The 18,017-nt window shown below is 41.6% G+C and overlaps 1 protein-coding gene across 7 annotated transcripts in view; it reads left to right on the top strand.

Annotated features, from left to right (window-relative positions):
* The first annotated feature begins 909 nt into the window (after positions 1-909).
* Positions 910-18,017, top strand: part of SYTL5 (synaptotagmin like 5) — a 167,162-nt gene continuing 150,054 nt past the window's right edge. For 6 of the 7 annotated variants that reach the window (XM_050936521.1, XM_050936524.1, XM_050936523.1 and 3 more), the window contains exon 1: positions 1,615-1,708. The gene's annotated coding sequence lies outside the window, so the exon portion shown is untranslated. Of the gene's footprint in view, positions 976-1,614; positions 1,709-18,017 lie in introns of those variants that run through there. The other variant, XM_050936518.1, reaches the window with a different exon arrangement.

Below are 18,017 nucleotides of genomic sequence, written 5' to 3'. Positions count from 1 at the left end.
ATAGGGTATGAGACCTGGGTTCTACTCCCCCCATGGACTTCAGGCTCGTGCCTTAGGACAGAATTTCAAAGGTTTTAGACACTCAAAGATGCAGCAAGGCAGCCAGTGGGATTCACAAAGAACCTAACTTCTGGGAGCTTTTGAAAATCCCACTAGGTGCCTAAATACCTTTGAAAATCTGGCCTTTAATCTGTGTCCCTCAGTGCCCCATCTATACAATGGGGATAACAGCACTGCTCTACCTTATACAGGGGTTGTGAGGAGAAATAGGTTAGACATTGTGAGCTACTCAGAGACTAAGGTGATGGGGCCACATAGGTACCAGGAGGAGAGGAGGAACGTCTCTGTACCACTGCTATCCCTTCCCTTCTTTTCACCCCTCCCCCTCAGATCCCCCTTTTTCTGATATGACTTTGGCTCAGAGGGCTTGGCTGTATTTCTTTTGAGTCCCCGGTGTTCTCTCTTAAACACTCTCCTTCTCGTTTTACAGGCTCATCTAACCTCTTCCAGATCCTTAATTTAAAAACCAGCCCTTTCTTATCTTAAAATCATCCTGCCTCTGTTTGTAAACAAAATACTGACTCCCTGCCCCGGGCATCAGCTGAGACCAGCACTTCTCCTCTGCTGAACTCACATTGCACACTCAGGCTGCAGGGCAGTTCAGGGGGTGCTGTTGCAGATGGAAACCTGGTTCCCCTTTTGTTTAGCTATTGCGAGTTGCATACTAGCCCCGTTAATGGCTGGAAGCTGCCTGTCCTGCTGGAGCAGGGGGATGCACTCGGGAACCTTTCGCTCCGGGGGAGAAACGCCCGCATAACCCGGCCCCACGGGGACGCCCCGCAGCGCGAACTCTCTCTGCGCCGGCCGCCTCGCGTCAGTCCCGGGAGCGCTCCTGCGTCGCCCCTTCCCCAGCCGCTGCTCTCGGGGCCGCGGGCTCTCCTGCCTCCCGCCCCCCGACACCGTTGTGTTGCTCCAGTGGGTGCCCTGGCAGCAGCTGCAGCTCCTCGGTGGATGCAGGAGCGGGGAGCCGGGGGCTCCGGGGGGGCGGGCAGCGCCGAGCTGCTGCCATTGGTTGCCGATGAGGGCTGGTCTCCAGCCAAGGCCCCAGCTGCGCTCCGCCAGCGATGCTCCCGCCGCAGGTGCACAGCAGCTCGGGATGTGCCCAGAGGCAGCGGGAAGGGACGAAGGTGGGGGAGAGGGGGAAGGGACTTTCGTGATAGCAAGTTGGTGAGCCAGACGCGGCAGCTTGCGCGCATCACGCTCCAGGAAAGGGGGCTTGATCCCCGGCCATTCCCTCCGCCATCTCGCTGGGCTCCGGGCTGGCCCGCCGCCTGCAGAGAGAGCTCCCCGTGGCAGGTGCCCAGCGAGCTGTCTGTGCGTTTCCACCGCGGGCAGCCCCGGGGAAACTCGCCCCCGGAGATCTGCACCGAGCCAGCCTCCCTTGCTCCCCAGCGCTACCGCCACCGAGCGGGGCTGCTCCCACTGCCCCGGCCACGTGAGGAGCTGCTGCCGCTGGGGCCGGTGCCCGGGCTCGCTGTGGCACCCCTAGCCCTGCCTGTGCGTTGTGGTGCCAGGCGGCGAGGGCTGGAGCGAGCGCTCTGCTTCCCAGCTCAGCTGAATTAACAGAGTTGCCACCAGCTGCTTTTAGTTGCCTCAGCAGTAAATGGGGCTGCTGCACGAACAAGCCTCTTGGCCGAGGTGATTCCCGGTAAGTGCATTTCTTAATGGTCGTTCCGGGGCGGATGCGACTGGACAGTCGCTTTCTGGGCGGCTGGGGAAGGAACACGAAGAGTAGAAATCAGATATTGATGCTGGGGAAAGGTAATACCGATGGCAAAGCGAGGTCCTCGCTGAGCTCTACCTTGACTTTAAAGATATAGGAGTAACTGAGAAAAAAGGCTGTTCTGTTTTTTCTCTTTCTGTTTAGTGAGAGCTAATCAGGGAGATATTAGCAAAAACAAGGAGGAGTCCTTGTGGCACCTTAGAGATTAACAAATTTATTTGGCCATAAGCTTTCCTAGGCTAGAACCCACTTCATTGGATACATGAAGTGAAAAATACAGGAGCAGGTATAAATACATGAAAGGCTGGGGGTTGCTTTATCAAATGTGAGATCAGTCTAACCAGATAAATCAATTAACAGCAGGATACCAAGGGAGGAAAAATAACTTTTGAAATGGTAAAAGAGTGGCCCATTACAGACAGTTGACAAGAATGTGTGAGTAACAGTAGGGAGATATTAGTATTGGGGATATTAAGTTTAGGTTTTGTAATGACCCAGCCACTCTCAGCCTTTATTCAGGCCTAATCTGATGGTATCCAGTTTGCAAATTAATTCCAGTTCTGTGGCTTCACATTGGAGTCTGTTTTTGAAGTTTTTTTGTTGAAAAATTGCCAGTTTTAGGTCTGTTATTGAGTGACCAGAGAGACTGAAGTGTTCTCCTACTGGTTTTTGAATGTTATGATTCCTGATGTCAGATTGGTGTCCATTTATTCGTTTGCATAGCAACTGTCCGGTTTGGCCAATGTACATGGCAGAAGGGCATTGCTGGCATATGATGGCATATAGCACATTGGTAGATGTGCAGGTGAATGAGCCCCAGATGGTGTTGCTGATGTGGGTAGGTCCTATGATGGTGTCCCTTAAATAGATACGTGGACAGAATTGGTGCCTGGGTTTGTAGCAGGGTTTGGTTCCTGTGTTTTTGTTTTTGTTGTGTGGTATGTAGTTGCTGGTGAGTATTAGCTTCAGGTTGTGGGGCTGTCTGTAGGCAAGGACTGGCCTGTCTCCCAAGGTCTGTGAGAGTGAGGGCTCTTCCTTCAGGGTAGGTTGTCAATCCTTGATGATGTGCTGGAGAGGTTTTAGTTGGGGGCTGTAGGTGACCACTAGTGGCATTCTGTTACTCTCTTTGTTGGGCCTGTCTTGTAGTAGGTGACTTCTTGGTATCCTGGCTCTGTCAATCTGTTTCTTCACTTCACCAGGTAGGTATTGCAGCTTTAAGAACACTTGATAGAGATTCTGTAGGTGTTTGTCTCTGTCTGAGGGATTGGAGCAAATGCAGTTATATTTTAGAGCTTGGCTATAGACAATGGATCATGTGATGTGGTCTGGATGAAAGCTGGAGGCATGTAGGTAAGTATAGTGGTCAGTAGATTTCCAGTATAGGGTGGTGTTTATGTGACCATTGCTTATTAGCACCGTAGTGTCTAGGAAGTGGGCCTCTTTTGTGGACTGGTCCAGGTTGAGGTTGATGTTAGGGTGAAAATCATTGAAATCTTGGTGGAATTCCTCAAGGGCCTCCTTCCCATGGGTCCAGATGATAAAGATGTTATCAGCGTTGTGCAAGTAGAGTAGGGTCATAAGGGGACGAGAGCTAAGGAAGCGTTGTTATAAGTCCGCCATAAAAATGTCAGCATACTGTGTGGCCATGCGGGTACCCATAGTAGTCCCGCTGACTCAAAGGTATAAATTGTTCCCAAATCTGAAATAGTTGTGGTTGAGGACAAAGTCACAAAGTTCAGCCACCAGGTTTCCTGTGATGGTATTGGGGATGCTATTCTTGATGGCTTGTAGTCCATCTTTGTGTGGAATGTTGGTGTAGAGGGCTTCTACATCCATAGTGGCCAGGGTGATGTTTTCTGGAAGATCACCAAAGGACTGTAGTTTCCTCAGGAAGTCAGTGGTGTCTCAAAGATACCTGGGAGTGCTGGTAGCGTAGGGCCTGAGGAGAGAGTCTACATAGCCAGATAATCCTACTGTCAGGGTGCCAATGCCTGAGATGATGGGGTGTCCGTTATTCCCAGGTTTATGGATTTTGGGTAGCAGGTAGAATACCCCTGGTCGGGGCTCTAGGGGTGTGTCAGTGTCGATTTGTTTCTGTGCTTCTTTAGGAGTTTCTTGAGCAGATATTGGAGTTTCTTTTGGTAATCCTCAGTGGGGTCAGAGGGTAATGACCTGTAGAATGTGGTGTCAGAGAGTTGTCTAGCAGCCTCTTGTTCATATTCCGACCTATTCATGATGTCTACAGGACCTCCTTTGTCAGTTTTTTTTTATGTTGTCAGAGTTGTTTCTGAGGCTGTGGAGGGTTATGTTCTGCATGGCTGAGGTTATGGGGCAAATGATATTGCTTTTCCAGAATTTCAGCTTGTGCATGTTGACAGAAGCACTCTATGTAGAAGTCCAGCCTGTTGCTTCGATCTTCAGGAAGTGTCCACGCAGAATCTTTCTCTTGGTAGTGTTGGTAGGAAGCTTCCTGTGTGTTAGTGTGCTGTTTAGTGGTATGTTGGCAATATTCCTTGAGTCGGAGATGTTGAAAGTAGGATTCTAGGTCACCGCATAACTGTATCATGTTTGTGGGGGTATTAATTGATTTATGTTGTTAGTCTGACCTCACTCTTGGTAAAGCAACCCCCATACTTTCATGTATTTATACCTATGCCTGTATCTTTCACTTCATGAATCTGATGAAGTGGGTTCTAGCCCACGAAAGCTTATGCCCAAATAAATTTGTTAGTCTGTAAGGCACCACAAGGATTCCTCATTATTTTTGCTGATACAGACTAACACAGCTACCACTCGGAAACCTGTCAGGGTGATATTGGCACGTGTGGATGATAAGCTGTCCTTTGAAATGATTGCTGAGGTCTGCTTGTCTGGTAAATTAGAGAGGTGTTTCTCTCCTATCCTGGGACCGACAGGGCTGCCATCAATCTCTACTAAATTGGAGATCCACGTCTCTGGAACATTGCAAGTTTGGGTCATTACTGTGGAGAATTTAAACATACCCGTTACCCTTTCAGATGGTAAAAGGCCAAAGAATTTATTGTGGATCATATTATTGTTCCCATTGAGGAAAAAAATCTAAGTATAGCGGTCAGTAGGTTTTCGATATAGGGTGGTGTTTATGCGACCATTGCTTATTAGCACTGTAGTGTCTAGGAAGTGGGCCTCTTGTGTGGACTAGTCCAGGCTGAGGTTGATGGTAGGGTGGAAATTATTGAAATCTTGGTGAAATTCCTCAAGGGCCTTCTTCCCATGGGTCCAGATGATGAAGATGACATCAACGTAGCACAAGTAGAGTAAGGGCATTAGGGGATGAGAGAATTCATAGTAATACAGACCTGTGGGCCAACCTCTTTTCCCCCCAATATAAAAATGCTCTATAAATTGGAAGTGGTTGGCTGTAACCATCCTATTTTTATTGATGCTATTTATCTTTTACAGTATTCTACAAAATGGGAGAGGAGGGAGAGAGAGAACTAATTGCATTGTTTATCATGGGTGTGTTTCCAGTGGGCTCCCACAGGGATTTGTGATTGGCCCTATGCTTTTTAACATTTTTATCAATGACTTGGAAGAAAAACAATAAAACCATTATTGATGAAGTTTGTAGATGACACACACATTGGAGGAGTGGTAAATAATGAACAGGGCAGGTCATTGATACAGCGGGATCTGGCTTGCTTGGTAAACTGTGTGTAAGAAAACAATACACATTTCAGGACAGCCAAATGTTACGTCCCATATCTAGGAACAAAGAATGCAAGCCATGCTCATGTGATGGGGAACTGTATCCTAGGAAGCACTGACTCAGAAAAGGACTTGGGGCAATGGTGCCTCAAGATTGCCCTCCCATCCCTCTCAAAAAAGTAGTTTGATTTGGACTAACTCTTTCAAAGTTTTGCTCGTTAGTTTCTAGCTTTTTATGTTTGAGCGTATATGACCTCTAATTGCAATTCAACCTAGGTGGGCGGATGTTTGTTCCTGCAGGGCGCACAACTGACTGCAATGGAGCTGTTTGGAGCGCAAGAGTCCATGTGCAAGGATCTGATTTCAGGATTGTGGCGAGTGTGTGTGTAGCTGTTGTAGAATCATAGAAGATTAGGTTTGGAAGGGACCTTAGGAGGCCATCTAGTCCAACCCCCTGCTCAAAGCAGGACCGACAGCAGCTGATTCATCCCAGCCAGGGCTTTGTCAAGCCAGGCCTTAAAAACCTCTAAGGAAGGAGATTCCACCACCTCCCTAGTGTTTCCTAATATCCAGCCTAGACGTTCCCCACTGCAACTTGAGACCATTGCTTCTTGTTCTGTAATCTGTTACCACTGAGAACAGCCAAGCTTCATCATCTTTGCAACTCCCCTTCTGGTAGTTGAAGGCTGCTATTAAATCCCGCCTCACTCTTCTCTTCTGCAGATTAAATAACCCCAGTTTGCTCAGCCTCTCCTCATAAGTCATGTGCCCCAGCCCCCTAATCATTTTCGTTGCCCTCTACTGAACTCTCTCCAATTTGTCCACATCCTTTCTGTAGTGGGGGGGACCAAACCTGGATGCAGTACTCCAGGTGTGGCCTCTCCAGTGCCGAATAGAGGGGAATAATCACTTCCCTTGATATACTGGCAATGCTCCTACTAATACAGCCAAATATGCCATTGGCCTTCTTGGCAATGAAGGCACATTGCAGACTCATATCCTGCTTCTCGTCTACTGTAATCCCCAGGCCCTTTTCTGCAGAACTGCTACTCTAGCCAGTCGGTCCTCAGTCTGTAGCAGTGCATGGGATTCTTCCTTCCTAAGTGCAGGACTGAGCACTTGTCCTTGTTGAACCTCATCAGATTTCTTTTGGCCCAATCCTCCAATTTGTCTAGGTCACTCTGGACCCTATCCTTACCCTCCAGCATATCTACCACTCTCCCCAGCGTAGTGTCATCTGCAAACTTGCTGAGGGTGCAATTCATCCCATCATCCAGATCATTAATAAAGATGTTAAAGAAAACTGGCCCCAGGACCGACCCCTGGGGCACTCCACTTGAAACTGGCTGCCAGCTAGACATCGAGCTGTTGATCACTACCCCTTGAGCCTGACAATCTAGCCAGTTTTCTATCCACCTTATAGTCCATTTATCCAATCCATACTTCTTTAACTTGCTGGCAAGAATATTGTGGGAGACTATATCAAAAGCTTTTCTAAAGTTAAGATATATCACATCCTCCACATTCCCCATATCCACATAATATTATACACAATATTAGTATTTATATGCATATTGCTCAAATAATTTAAAAAAATAACTTTTTATGAATCTGGTTACAAAAATTGAGGCAGAGCTTTCTACATTTTGAATATTTGTGTGTCTTGTTTATTTATTGATGTACTTTAGTTTTTAAGGATTTCAACACATTTACTTTGTTGTTTACTTTCTAAATCAATTATCAGTTTTCAAATATGCAGCTCTTTGAGGGGGATTATTTCTCACCAGTCTTATTCTTGATGATAAAGCTTACTGCAGGAGTTTCTTCTATTTTTTATTTTTTGGCTGACAATGTATTTTTAGAGTGGAAAGAAGAATGTAGCCAGTTACAAGTGATCTTATTTAATGTTTTAAGGTCTGATCCTGCAAACAAGATACACATGAATAACTTGTGAGTAGTTCTATTGAGTTCAAGATGTTGGGTTCAGTTAGGCTATGTTTCTGAGTAAAGTAACTCATTTGTGTGAGTATTTAAGGCTTGAGCTCTAATTAGATATAATTGGATTTACTTGATCTTCAATCTTGCAAATACCTAAGCATGTTCTTAATTATAAAGTGCTTGCCACTTCTGCAGAATCTCATTTATCGCTAACTTAATAAACAGAAGAAAAAGGAGGTGGAGCATTTTTGTGTTTTTGGAGAAGAGATGGTTGCAAGTGGAACAGAGAAGAGGTGGAAAGCAGAAAACTAGAAGCCTGCGTTATGTTTTCCAGCTGAAGTAGTAACTATTTCCATTCTTCTTTGAATTTCATCTTCTGAAGATAGGGAACTATGTGTGGAACTGGAGAACTGTAGCTAAGTGGGTAATGGAAGCAAAGCTGTGTCATGACTGAGATGGAAGAAGTTATTCTATTAGCTGGTGATCTTTAGCCGAAGTCTGAGCTTGTGTGATCTGCTGTAACTCCAATGGAGTTTCACTTGTTTATACCAATTCTAGCTGTAGCCTGGTGTGTATGATATGGCTTTTATGTTTTGAGGATCATCAGTGAGTCACATTCTTGCCTAGGCTGGTGCATTCTGTGCAACCAAGCAATTTAAAGGATTAGTCTATCAGGGAGGTTAAATAAAAGAGGGAGTGGAAGGAGAGTAGCACTGAGCAATCACTTTTGAGAAAGGCATATAGACCAAGGGAGGCAGTTCTCTTTTCCAATAACCTTTTCAGATACTGGGAATCTTAAGGGATGGGGAGAATGAAGCGGTAGCTAAACCTTTAAATTAGAATGCATTTGAAAACTCTAAATGCAGCTATCTGATACAAAGGGAAATCTGATTCAAGAAGTTGAGAGAAATATGCTGAAAATGAGAATTAACATTCTTGCTTGACCAGCCAGTGCAGTGGTAGAGAAGAGGAGAGAAAATGTCCTCTGGTAGGATCACAGAGGAGGTGGACCTGATTAGTGACAGTGGATGCTGTGCCTAAAGTTTTTTCTATCCAAACAATGCCCAAGAGTGATAGCAGGTGAGGTAGAAAAACCTGTCCTGATGTGCAGCCTAATATGTAGACATGTTCTCACTAGGTGGTGATTACTCCTCTCTTCTAGTTCACTTTAACAAGGGAGAGGCAGATTTTCCACCCACTAAATAATGTTTTTTCTGGCATTCACTGGTGAGACATGCTGTTTATACAGCTTTGAAAAAAAATTTCACTGCCGTGAAAGCTTGAAGGAAAACTGCAGCACAAGATTACGTAGTGACTGAACACCTTGTTTTGTCTATCTCCTAAGCTTATTGCCTTTCCTTAGCAAATGGAACTTGTAGCATAGTGTGAAGGAGGGGGAAATTTATGACCTTTTCCAAAGCCAGAAAGGCAAAAAGTGGCAAAATAGATCAGGTATGGCTGAAGTGAGAGGAAGACCCACCTGGAAGGAGAGAGAATGGTTTGAGTCCCAGCATGGTGGTTAAGTTGTAGATTAATGAGAAGCATTTAGAAGTCATTGGTGGAATATGTTCTTAGAAGCTAAAAAAGAGCAATCTTCCATCTTCCAGGGCTACTTCCAGGGCCCTAACATTTCTCTCTCTTTGTGTTTCTTTACCAGTTGATTTCCCCATCTCCGTCTCTCTGTCTTTGCCACAGGGTTTGCAAATAACTGTGTTAGTTGCCTGTTCTGCAAGGTCAGATAATATTTTACTGGTTATCTGTTTGCTTTGTAACTTGTAGAGTTATTTCACTATCTGTGGGTTACCACCCTGAGGCACATAATGTGTGTATTTATTGGTTTTTAAAAAATTGATAAGCCTAAATCCCAGATGTGAAGAAATTATCAAAATGAATAGCAACATATAAATATCTTTGAAAACAGCTAGGTTTTCTGTATTTTGGAAAATATTTGATATAGCATTATTCACAAGTGCATTGAAACTGAAACAAACCTCATGAGCAAAAACAGTGTCTTACAAATGTTCATAAAAATTTTCAGTGCAGATGTAAAACTATTTCAAATAAGTTCCCATCTAGGTGCAAAAGGGAATTGACCTGCTCTGTTTTGTGGCAAGCCTCTCCTGTCCAAGTTTGTACCATTGGGCCGTCTCCTGAGACAGAGGGGGCTGGGGGTCAGGTTCGGGTCTGGATTCTGTTCAGTCTCCCATGTGTGAGGTGCTGAGGCTGAGTCTCTGATCCAGAAGAGAGCACAGTCAGTTAGCTGACTTCTTAGTCCAGTGCCCTGCCACTTTTCCATAATTTGCCTCTGTGATACCAATCTGGGCCTTTCACTTCAGCTGTAATTTCTGTCTTATCTTTTCCTAGATAGTGTTACTTTTTGTATTGCTGACAACTGTAGATTTTAGAGGAAAGATGAAACATCCTTCACAGTCTATACCACTCCCAGAACGTGTGTTAACAGGAGCATGACTAAGAGAGCACCATGTTTTTGGGGGAGGGCTAGGGGAATGACTCTTTATCTCCACTTAAATATGCCTCTAGAATCTTTATGTTCCCTATGAATATTCTATGTTCAGGTATCTGTGGCTGTAGCAGAAAGGGATGACACTTAATGTTTTCAACTATTCCTTTAATGAGACATGTTGCTTTATATCTTGGTTTCAGATCCGTTCACCACCTAAGAGGCGACATAATTAGTTTGCATATGAGGAGTTATTAAAAGGCTGTAGTGAAAGCTATGAGGTGGGACTATACTTTGAGGACAAATTGCATTGTGTGATGGGCTGATTAATAATCAATGCACCATTGAAGTAAATTGAAAGACGTTCACTGGGGCTTTAGATTAGAGTTAGACCCTTACAACTCAGTCTGTAGGTAAACATGGAAACAGGAAATGTACTTGCAAATTAGGAGGATACAACCAACACCCTTTTTAAAGAGTTTAAAGAATGGATTCAGTATATCTGGTGCATAGTAGCAGTACATAGCAATCTTGTAGCCAGGGGATGACCTGGAGGATACAACTGTGCAGCATGAATGCATTGCTTCCATCCTGTAAATAACTGGACTTTCTGGGTGTCATCCAGATATTATGGAAGCCATTGCCCATAAGAGGAATGGTATCTCCAAAGGTTTTGGCATTAGATAGTCTTCTGGGGGAAAATACTGTTTGAAAGCAGTGCATCTGTCATTTGGATCTGCTTTTTGGGAATAGTAGTAGTAGTTACAACATTACAGGACTGGTGGTTTTTGTGCTACAGTGGGATTTGAGTTCGAGTTGGTCCCTTATTTCTGAAGCCATTGTACTACAGGAGCATAGTAAGATCAACCTGAAGGGGAAGGGGAATACTTTACATCATTCTGAGGAATTTATTCCTTTGCCTGTACCTCTTCTAGCTAACCCAGATCCTGGAAGGAGGGGAGAGGTAAAGGGGGAAATAGGAAATTGAACCACCTTCTCCAGCATATTAATGTTTAACACATTTTTAAGATAAAAAATAATTATTTCTGAAAAGTCATGGATATCTGCCGAGGTACCAAAATGCTGAAGAAAAGCGAACAGCATGCAGATTTTCAAACAAAGAAAAGTGTGTCCTGGAAATTACCATCCCAACACTTTCCTAGTAAAGTAATGGAACAAATATTAAGGAAAAAATCACAGAGGATTTAGAGAAAGATGGAGTTATAAGGAGCATGGGCTTACAAAAGTAAAATTTACCAGAGAAACTTGTTTTTTTTAAATAGGATTACAAAATTAGTAGCCAAGGTATAGTGGTGAATACCTGGATTTTAATGGAGCATTTAATATTGCATCCTGTGAAATCTTATACTTATTAATTCAAGTCAGTATGGTTAATATTGAAGCACCATAAGCAAAGTATAATAAGAAAAACAATGTCATAAACTGGGTGGAGGAGGTACTTCAAAGGTCAGGGGTCCGTGACAAGTCTGGTTTTTATAAAGGTATAGTTAAATGGTCTGATTTTTAGAAAATTTAAACACCCCCTTAGCTTCCAGTCAAATGGGAGCTGCAGGTGATAGGAACTCCTGAATGTCAGGCCACTTTTGTTTAGGAGCCATAATAAGGATTAAGAAGTCTAGTTTTAGGCACTCAGTTTGAAAATATTGATTTAAACATCTTCATTAATAATCTGCAAGAGGAAGTACAGGGAGTTAATGACATTTGCATATGTGAAATAGGGAGACATTGTATATGTTAGTGAGGACAAGGAATAATACATTTTTCAAGTATCAATCTTATTTTCTGCCTTTTTCTCTCACTTCTCTGGATCACTATCTATCTAAAAGGAAGTAATCCAAAACGTGCATACATGATGAGAAGGAGAAACCTAGAAATCATTAATGTTTATAGTAGATTGCATCATGGGCTGCTTACACTTAAGTGTTGCATAATGTACTCCTCGTGGAATTCTGCACCAAAAAAAATAAAAGTTCTGCACACAATATTTTAAAATTCTGCATATTTTATTTGTCAAAATAACACAATATAATCACACCAGTGTCAATTATTTTTGGTCATTTATTTCAAAATACCTGGCAGCAAGTATGTCTGTAACAATACAGACAACAAAAAATTCAGGAAATGTTTTTTTGACAAATAGATTCCTTACTAGGCATATTAATACAGAACTCTGAGTAATAATTCATTTAAACTACAATACAGAACCATATTTCCCACACCCCTTAGAAGCAGAGCAAGGGCTTGATGGAGTCGAGTAACGGAGGAGCTGAGGGAGAGGGAAGTAAATTGCTGGGAGGAAGCCTGAGGGGCAATCTCCACTCATGGATATACGCTGCTTTCCACAACCAAATCTCTGTACAACTTTTCATGAGTGATGTACCTGAGTATTCAGATTCTAGTATCTAAAGTGTATTGTTAAATCTATTCACCTAAATTTGGGTTATTGCTGATTATGCACTCTATGTATCATATGACTTTTAAAAACTAACTTTGTATTTGTGGATAATCTAAGCACTATACCCAGATGTATGGATACTCTTTTCCCAACCTATATATTATATCATTTTTTTAACATTAGCTTTAATAAAGGCTATTTGCTGTTAGCACTAGTGTAGACCAAGGTGCCCCCACCATTGCTACCACCAGTAGGAAATCTTAGGAGAAAAACGTCTAGTGACATCACAGCCTCTGGCTCTGGGTGCGAGCATAACTAAAATGTCGTGTAAGTCATTAGTAGAAAGATATTAACCCTCTGAAGGAATTAATAGAAAAAAGCACTGATGAAGGTGTTGAAGGGTAATGAATTGCAAGGAATGATTAAGAGCCAAATATGTAAAGCTTGAAAAGGAATGATAAGGACATGAATCTCTGAAGATATGAAGCCAGTAAACACCAGAGAGGGAGCTTTGATGTTTAATGTGGAACAAGAATCTATTAGTAGGAGTCATGGTATTTGAGTTGGCTATTAGGAAGAGTTTTCTGACAGAGTGCTACAGTAATTTAATAACCAATGATAGGTGCCTGATAAATGGCTCAAATAGATTGATATTAGGTATGAGAGTAGTCTCCCAAGATGAGTAATGGGTATTCTGTTGTCTAGGCCATTTTAAAACTTGGTTGGACCAAGTACTGGTACTGCAAATAAAAATATTGTAAATCTCTAATGGTGTTCTCAAAATGCTAGGGATACATTGAACAAACAGATCGCCTAATATAATACCTCTTTCTTAATATTTTTCCTGATGTCTAACTTATATGATCCCATAAAGTTTGTAATTGCTATTAAGAAAAATGACTAAGCATGAAACTGATACTATGACAAGCAATTTATTAAAGTAATGGAGAGATTCCAAAGCTTGCAAGATTGTGAGCTCCGCCAAGTGCCACTCAACATTTCACACAATTGGGTACATAATTCCCAGCTAAAAAAACTCCATTAAACAGGATTTAAGGCAATTTAGTCCTAACACTAACATTTTACTGTAAATCACATGCAAGCTTACTTGAAAGGCATTTTCCAAGAGTGTAGACTACAGAATTGTATTGTCTTTTATTAATATCAATCTCTGAAACTGTGTAATACCTCCTTTCTTTTACCCTGTAAATCCTATAGTTTTAAGAATTAGAATTTAGGGGGTGTCTCGCTGTAGATATGCTAGTTCTGTATCTAATGAAAACAGTAAATAGTCATCACATTCATCTTGTGCTGTGAGAATGACTCCTGGGTGTGTTCTGTTTCTCTTCAGGAAGTGATAAAATAAATCTTTCAGTGGACTGAATACAGCCATAAAGAAAGCAGAAGTATTATGCATAATCTGTGTAAACACAGGTGGAGTTTAGTTTTGATGATACCGTAGTGTGTAATCAGTTCACTGTAAGATTAAGCATTAATATGGGTGATGTTGCTGACAAAATGAAGCTGGGTGATTTTCGCAGATAGTTTGGGCTTGTCTATGCTACCACTTAAATTGATGTAACTTACATCGCTCAGGAGTGTGAAAAATCCCTCCCTGAGCGATGCAAGTTACATCGACCTAAGCGGTGTCTATGCCAGCACTAAGTCAGTGGGAGACACTCTCCCACCAACATAGCTTCTGCCTCCCGCTGAGGTGCAGTAATTATGCCAACAGGAGAATGCTCCTCCGATCGGCATAACATGTCTTCAACAGATATGCTACACTGGCGCAGCTTAATGGGTGCAGCTGCGCCGATGTCGCATGGTAGTATAGACTAGCAGCCATCTATTTATGTTTTTAGTTGTTTTGAGGATGATAATAGAGAAGCAGAAGTAAGGTGGTTTAGTATGCAGTTTTCTAATTGGTTTTAAAGTGTAACCTTAAGTTTGGATTTCTTGGCTTCCTGAAGATTTTTATCTATAGCTTGTGGCTTTTAACTTCAGTGTTGTTCTAAGGCATTATCCAAAGAGGTTATATCTGTTCAAATTTAACTCCATCATCAAGTTTTTTGCTTAGGAATTTTCTTATGACACTTTTTTTCTGAATTACCCCAGACATTCAAGAAAAGCTGTACCATGAGCTAAGACCTCACATGAAATTTCAGGTAGGTCAGTTTTTTTTGTGCTGAAGTTGGGGGAGGGATATGTCAAAATGAGAACCGTAATGGGAAAATGAGTTTTGCTAATTGCACATTCTCAGTTAAGTATCTGATAATTAACAATAGAACAATGATTACTAAAAGTGTTGTAAACTGAAATTTTGTAGGTTTCTGTTGGATATTTTATGACGCATATTGAGAGTTTTAATATTTAATCAGTTTGCTGTAATATATCACACCCTCTAAAAGGGCTAGTATTTAGAAATAACGATAGTTCAGCCCTTGATTCAGGCCAGTGGGTATTGAATCAGGAGCCAGTGGAAGTTTTTCCATTGATTTCAGTGAGCAATGGATCAGGACAACAGAGCAGATGATTGCTGGTGATATTTCTAACATTCTCAAAATGCAGTTCTGCTCTGAATAAGGAGAGAGGGAAAAGAGGCACTTTGACGTTCTGCTTGTTCACTGTTTCCTTGTTCAATTTACAGTGAGGTGCTACATAAGTATAATTTAGGGCAGATTTTTGTCTCTGCAATTGGAATTTAGGGCTTGTCTTCACTTGAAAATTAATCCGGAATAAGGTAGGGTGTGAATTTAAAGCAGTTTCTCTGTTCCTGATGAGCTTCATGTTTGGATGTTTTTATTTTATAGTAAGAGTGCTTGAAGTGGATTAAGCTAAATTGGAATAAGGTACTCGGACTCCGGAATAAGAACGTCCATGTGAAATTAATCAGGAATAGCTATTTTGGAGTAACTTCCCATGTAGACAAGCCCTTGGTTAACAGTTCTGCCAATGATACGCAAGGCGGAACTGAATCTTGCTCCTACTTCAAGAGACTGTTGGCATGGGAGTGTATTTCCTGTGATGATGAATAAAGACTTCCTAATTAATATGATCTAAATCCCTGTGTTAATAATAGCAAAGAATGCTAGTAGTGAAAAATTTATTTTGTCCCTGAAATAAACAGTTATTTTTTCTGACTAAGTGTAATGAACAGAAATGTTGAATAAGTAGTACTGTTTTAACTAGTCACGTCTCAGAGCAGAGTTAGGTTTGAAAGGACACTTAAATAGCCTAAGTCTTTGGAGCATTTGCACTTAACGACTGAGATCTCCAGTTCTGGGCCCTAAACAAAGGCATTAGTCTGGAATTGCTTCCCAGACTATGCATTGTCTTCCCTTAATGACTATGTTTGTATCAAAATCAGTGGAACAGGAATCGGAGGGAGGGACTGTTATTGATGGGTCACCAGGAAATCTGGAGGAACCGTCCTTGATGGGACATTCACAGGGTTTAATAAAGTTCCCCTTGTTCAATTTAACTTGCTTTCCACTTCGCTCTTTGTAAATGAAATGCCTCTCCCTATACTTCTATGTTCTGTGACTGTGGGCTGTGCTGTCCAGAGGTTGGCATCACCTATCTTAAAGGGTCATTACACCCTGCTACTTTACTGGAGTTACCAAGCCAAAGCTATATTTATTGGAAAATAGTAAAACTTTCCCATTCCCCCCATCAATGTGTCTCCTTCCACTTTGAAAGTATCCTTCTAAACAGCTGAGTCTCCAGGTTCATTCTGTCCCTGCTTGGAATGCCTACAGTGGTACTATTTATAGTGGTGGATCAACCTTATTTTCATCATATTATGAATCAATGCTGCGGCACTCCTTGCATGTTTTGAGTGAGTCTTCTTCAGAGCTATAATCCTCTTTGAGGCAGCATGTATCCCAGTTACAGCCTTTTTCCCTTTACCTTCTTAAATTCAGAAAGTATTCATGTCAATAGAAGTACAACCGTTTCTCAACATAAAAATTAAGCAAAAATATTTTTCTTTGATGCTGAAAAGACCATCCAGTAATATGGCCCACTCATTTCTTGAATTACTAGCATAGTCTCAAATATGAAATCCATTATTTCCAAGCTTTTTTTTTTTCAAATTGGGTATGTTGCTCGTGTAGCAAAAAAAATTAAATGTAAGAAATGCTGTTCAGACATAAGGTTCATTACTCTGATGTGCTCGAAGGCCATACATAATGAAAGGATGATTTATTATCTGTTAATATATGTTGTTCATCAGATTGATGCATCCTAAACAATACTTGCATGTGTTTTGATCCAACCTTTGCTTTTGGCATTTACAAAAGCTCCTCTCTAGGCCATCTCCATCTAGATACAGATGAAAGAAGAAGCTCCAGTTCACAAGAGCAGGTTATTTAAAGTAGTATTCCAGGATCAAGAACAAAGGAATGGAAAGGGAAACATAATAATTTAAAGACTCCACAAAGACATGGAAGACCCCAGGTAAAATTTGATGTGGTTTTACAGGAATCTGGATGTATATTTTGCTCTATTTTTCGGCACTAAGATAGGGATAACTAAATGCAGTGAGTCTATTTTTCCTCTCATTTACATTCATTTTACACTGAAATCAGTGGAGCTATGTCTCATTCATACAAGTGAAAGCTAAAGGATAGAATCAGTATCTCAAAACTGGGTAATAAATGCATGTAAATTCATGGTGTATATTTTTTTCTTTGCATTAGAATTTTTCTCTTAACACCAGTAACGAATACTGTTTTACTTTATTATGACTATTCTCAAGTCTATTGTCTTCTGATAGCTTGGATTTCATGTAATTAAGGGCAAGTCTACGTTACAAAATTAAGTCAACCTAAGTTACGTCTTTGTATAGCCACCACAGTAATTTAATCGGTTTTACATGTCCGCACTACGCTCCTGGTGTCAGCTGTGCACACCCTCACAAGGGCCTCTTGCACCAATGTAACTGCCTGTGTGAAGCATTGTGGGATGGTTTCTGAAAGGCAGCAACATTCAATATAAGCAACTGGGTCATCCTAACTACATTGATTTTAGGCGCTATGCCTCTTGCGGAGGTGGAGTTTAATTGGTGTAGTGGGCGAGTTACATTTGTGGGAGCTACATGTTAGTGTAGACGCTTACAGAGTTAGGTTGGTGTAAGCTGTGTCATGTAGCACAGGGTTCATACTCCCAGGTAAGATGCATAGTTGTCAAGAGTACTGTAGAACACTCAGAGTTCATTATCAGAGTTTAATTGTGGTTTGTATCAAGGCTAGAGCTGGAGGCTTCATGAAAAAGGAATATGAACAAAAAACTGCCTGAAGTTAGTATGAAAGCTTAATTTTTTTAAGTTAACTATGGAAATATATATTATAAGACAAAGTTCCCTGCCTGAGGACAGTAATGAGTTCACATTCCGTTATTAGTCTTGTATAAAACACTGTGAGAGAAAGCTAAGAGTTCTGTCTTCTCGTTATTACTGATATTCTTTGGCCTTGATGTGTGAATGTAGGATCCTACCATGTTTGTTATTTCCATGTAATTTTGTGTTCTTGTAACCATGGAAAATATAGCAAAGAGTTGTAAGTCAAAAGAATATACAGTGTACAGTAATAAAGTGGATATTTTAACATCATGCTCGGACAAAGCATCTAAAGGGAGAAAATAAGGATGAGGCCTAGAAAGCAGTGTGTTATGTAACGTTTGTGGAGAAAAAATGACCTCAGTTTTCTTTTTATGGGAGCTTAGCAAAAAAA

Source organism: Gopherus flavomarginatus, chromosome 1 (assembly GCF_025201925.1).
Source record: "Gopherus flavomarginatus isolate rGopFla2 chromosome 1, rGopFla2.mat.asm, whole genome shotgun sequence".
Lineage (NCBI taxonomy): Eukaryota > Metazoa > Chordata > Testudines > Testudinidae > Gopherus > Gopherus flavomarginatus.
The sequence above is the reverse complement of the archived record's forward strand: the minus strand, read 5'-3'. Positions and strand labels throughout refer to the sequence as shown.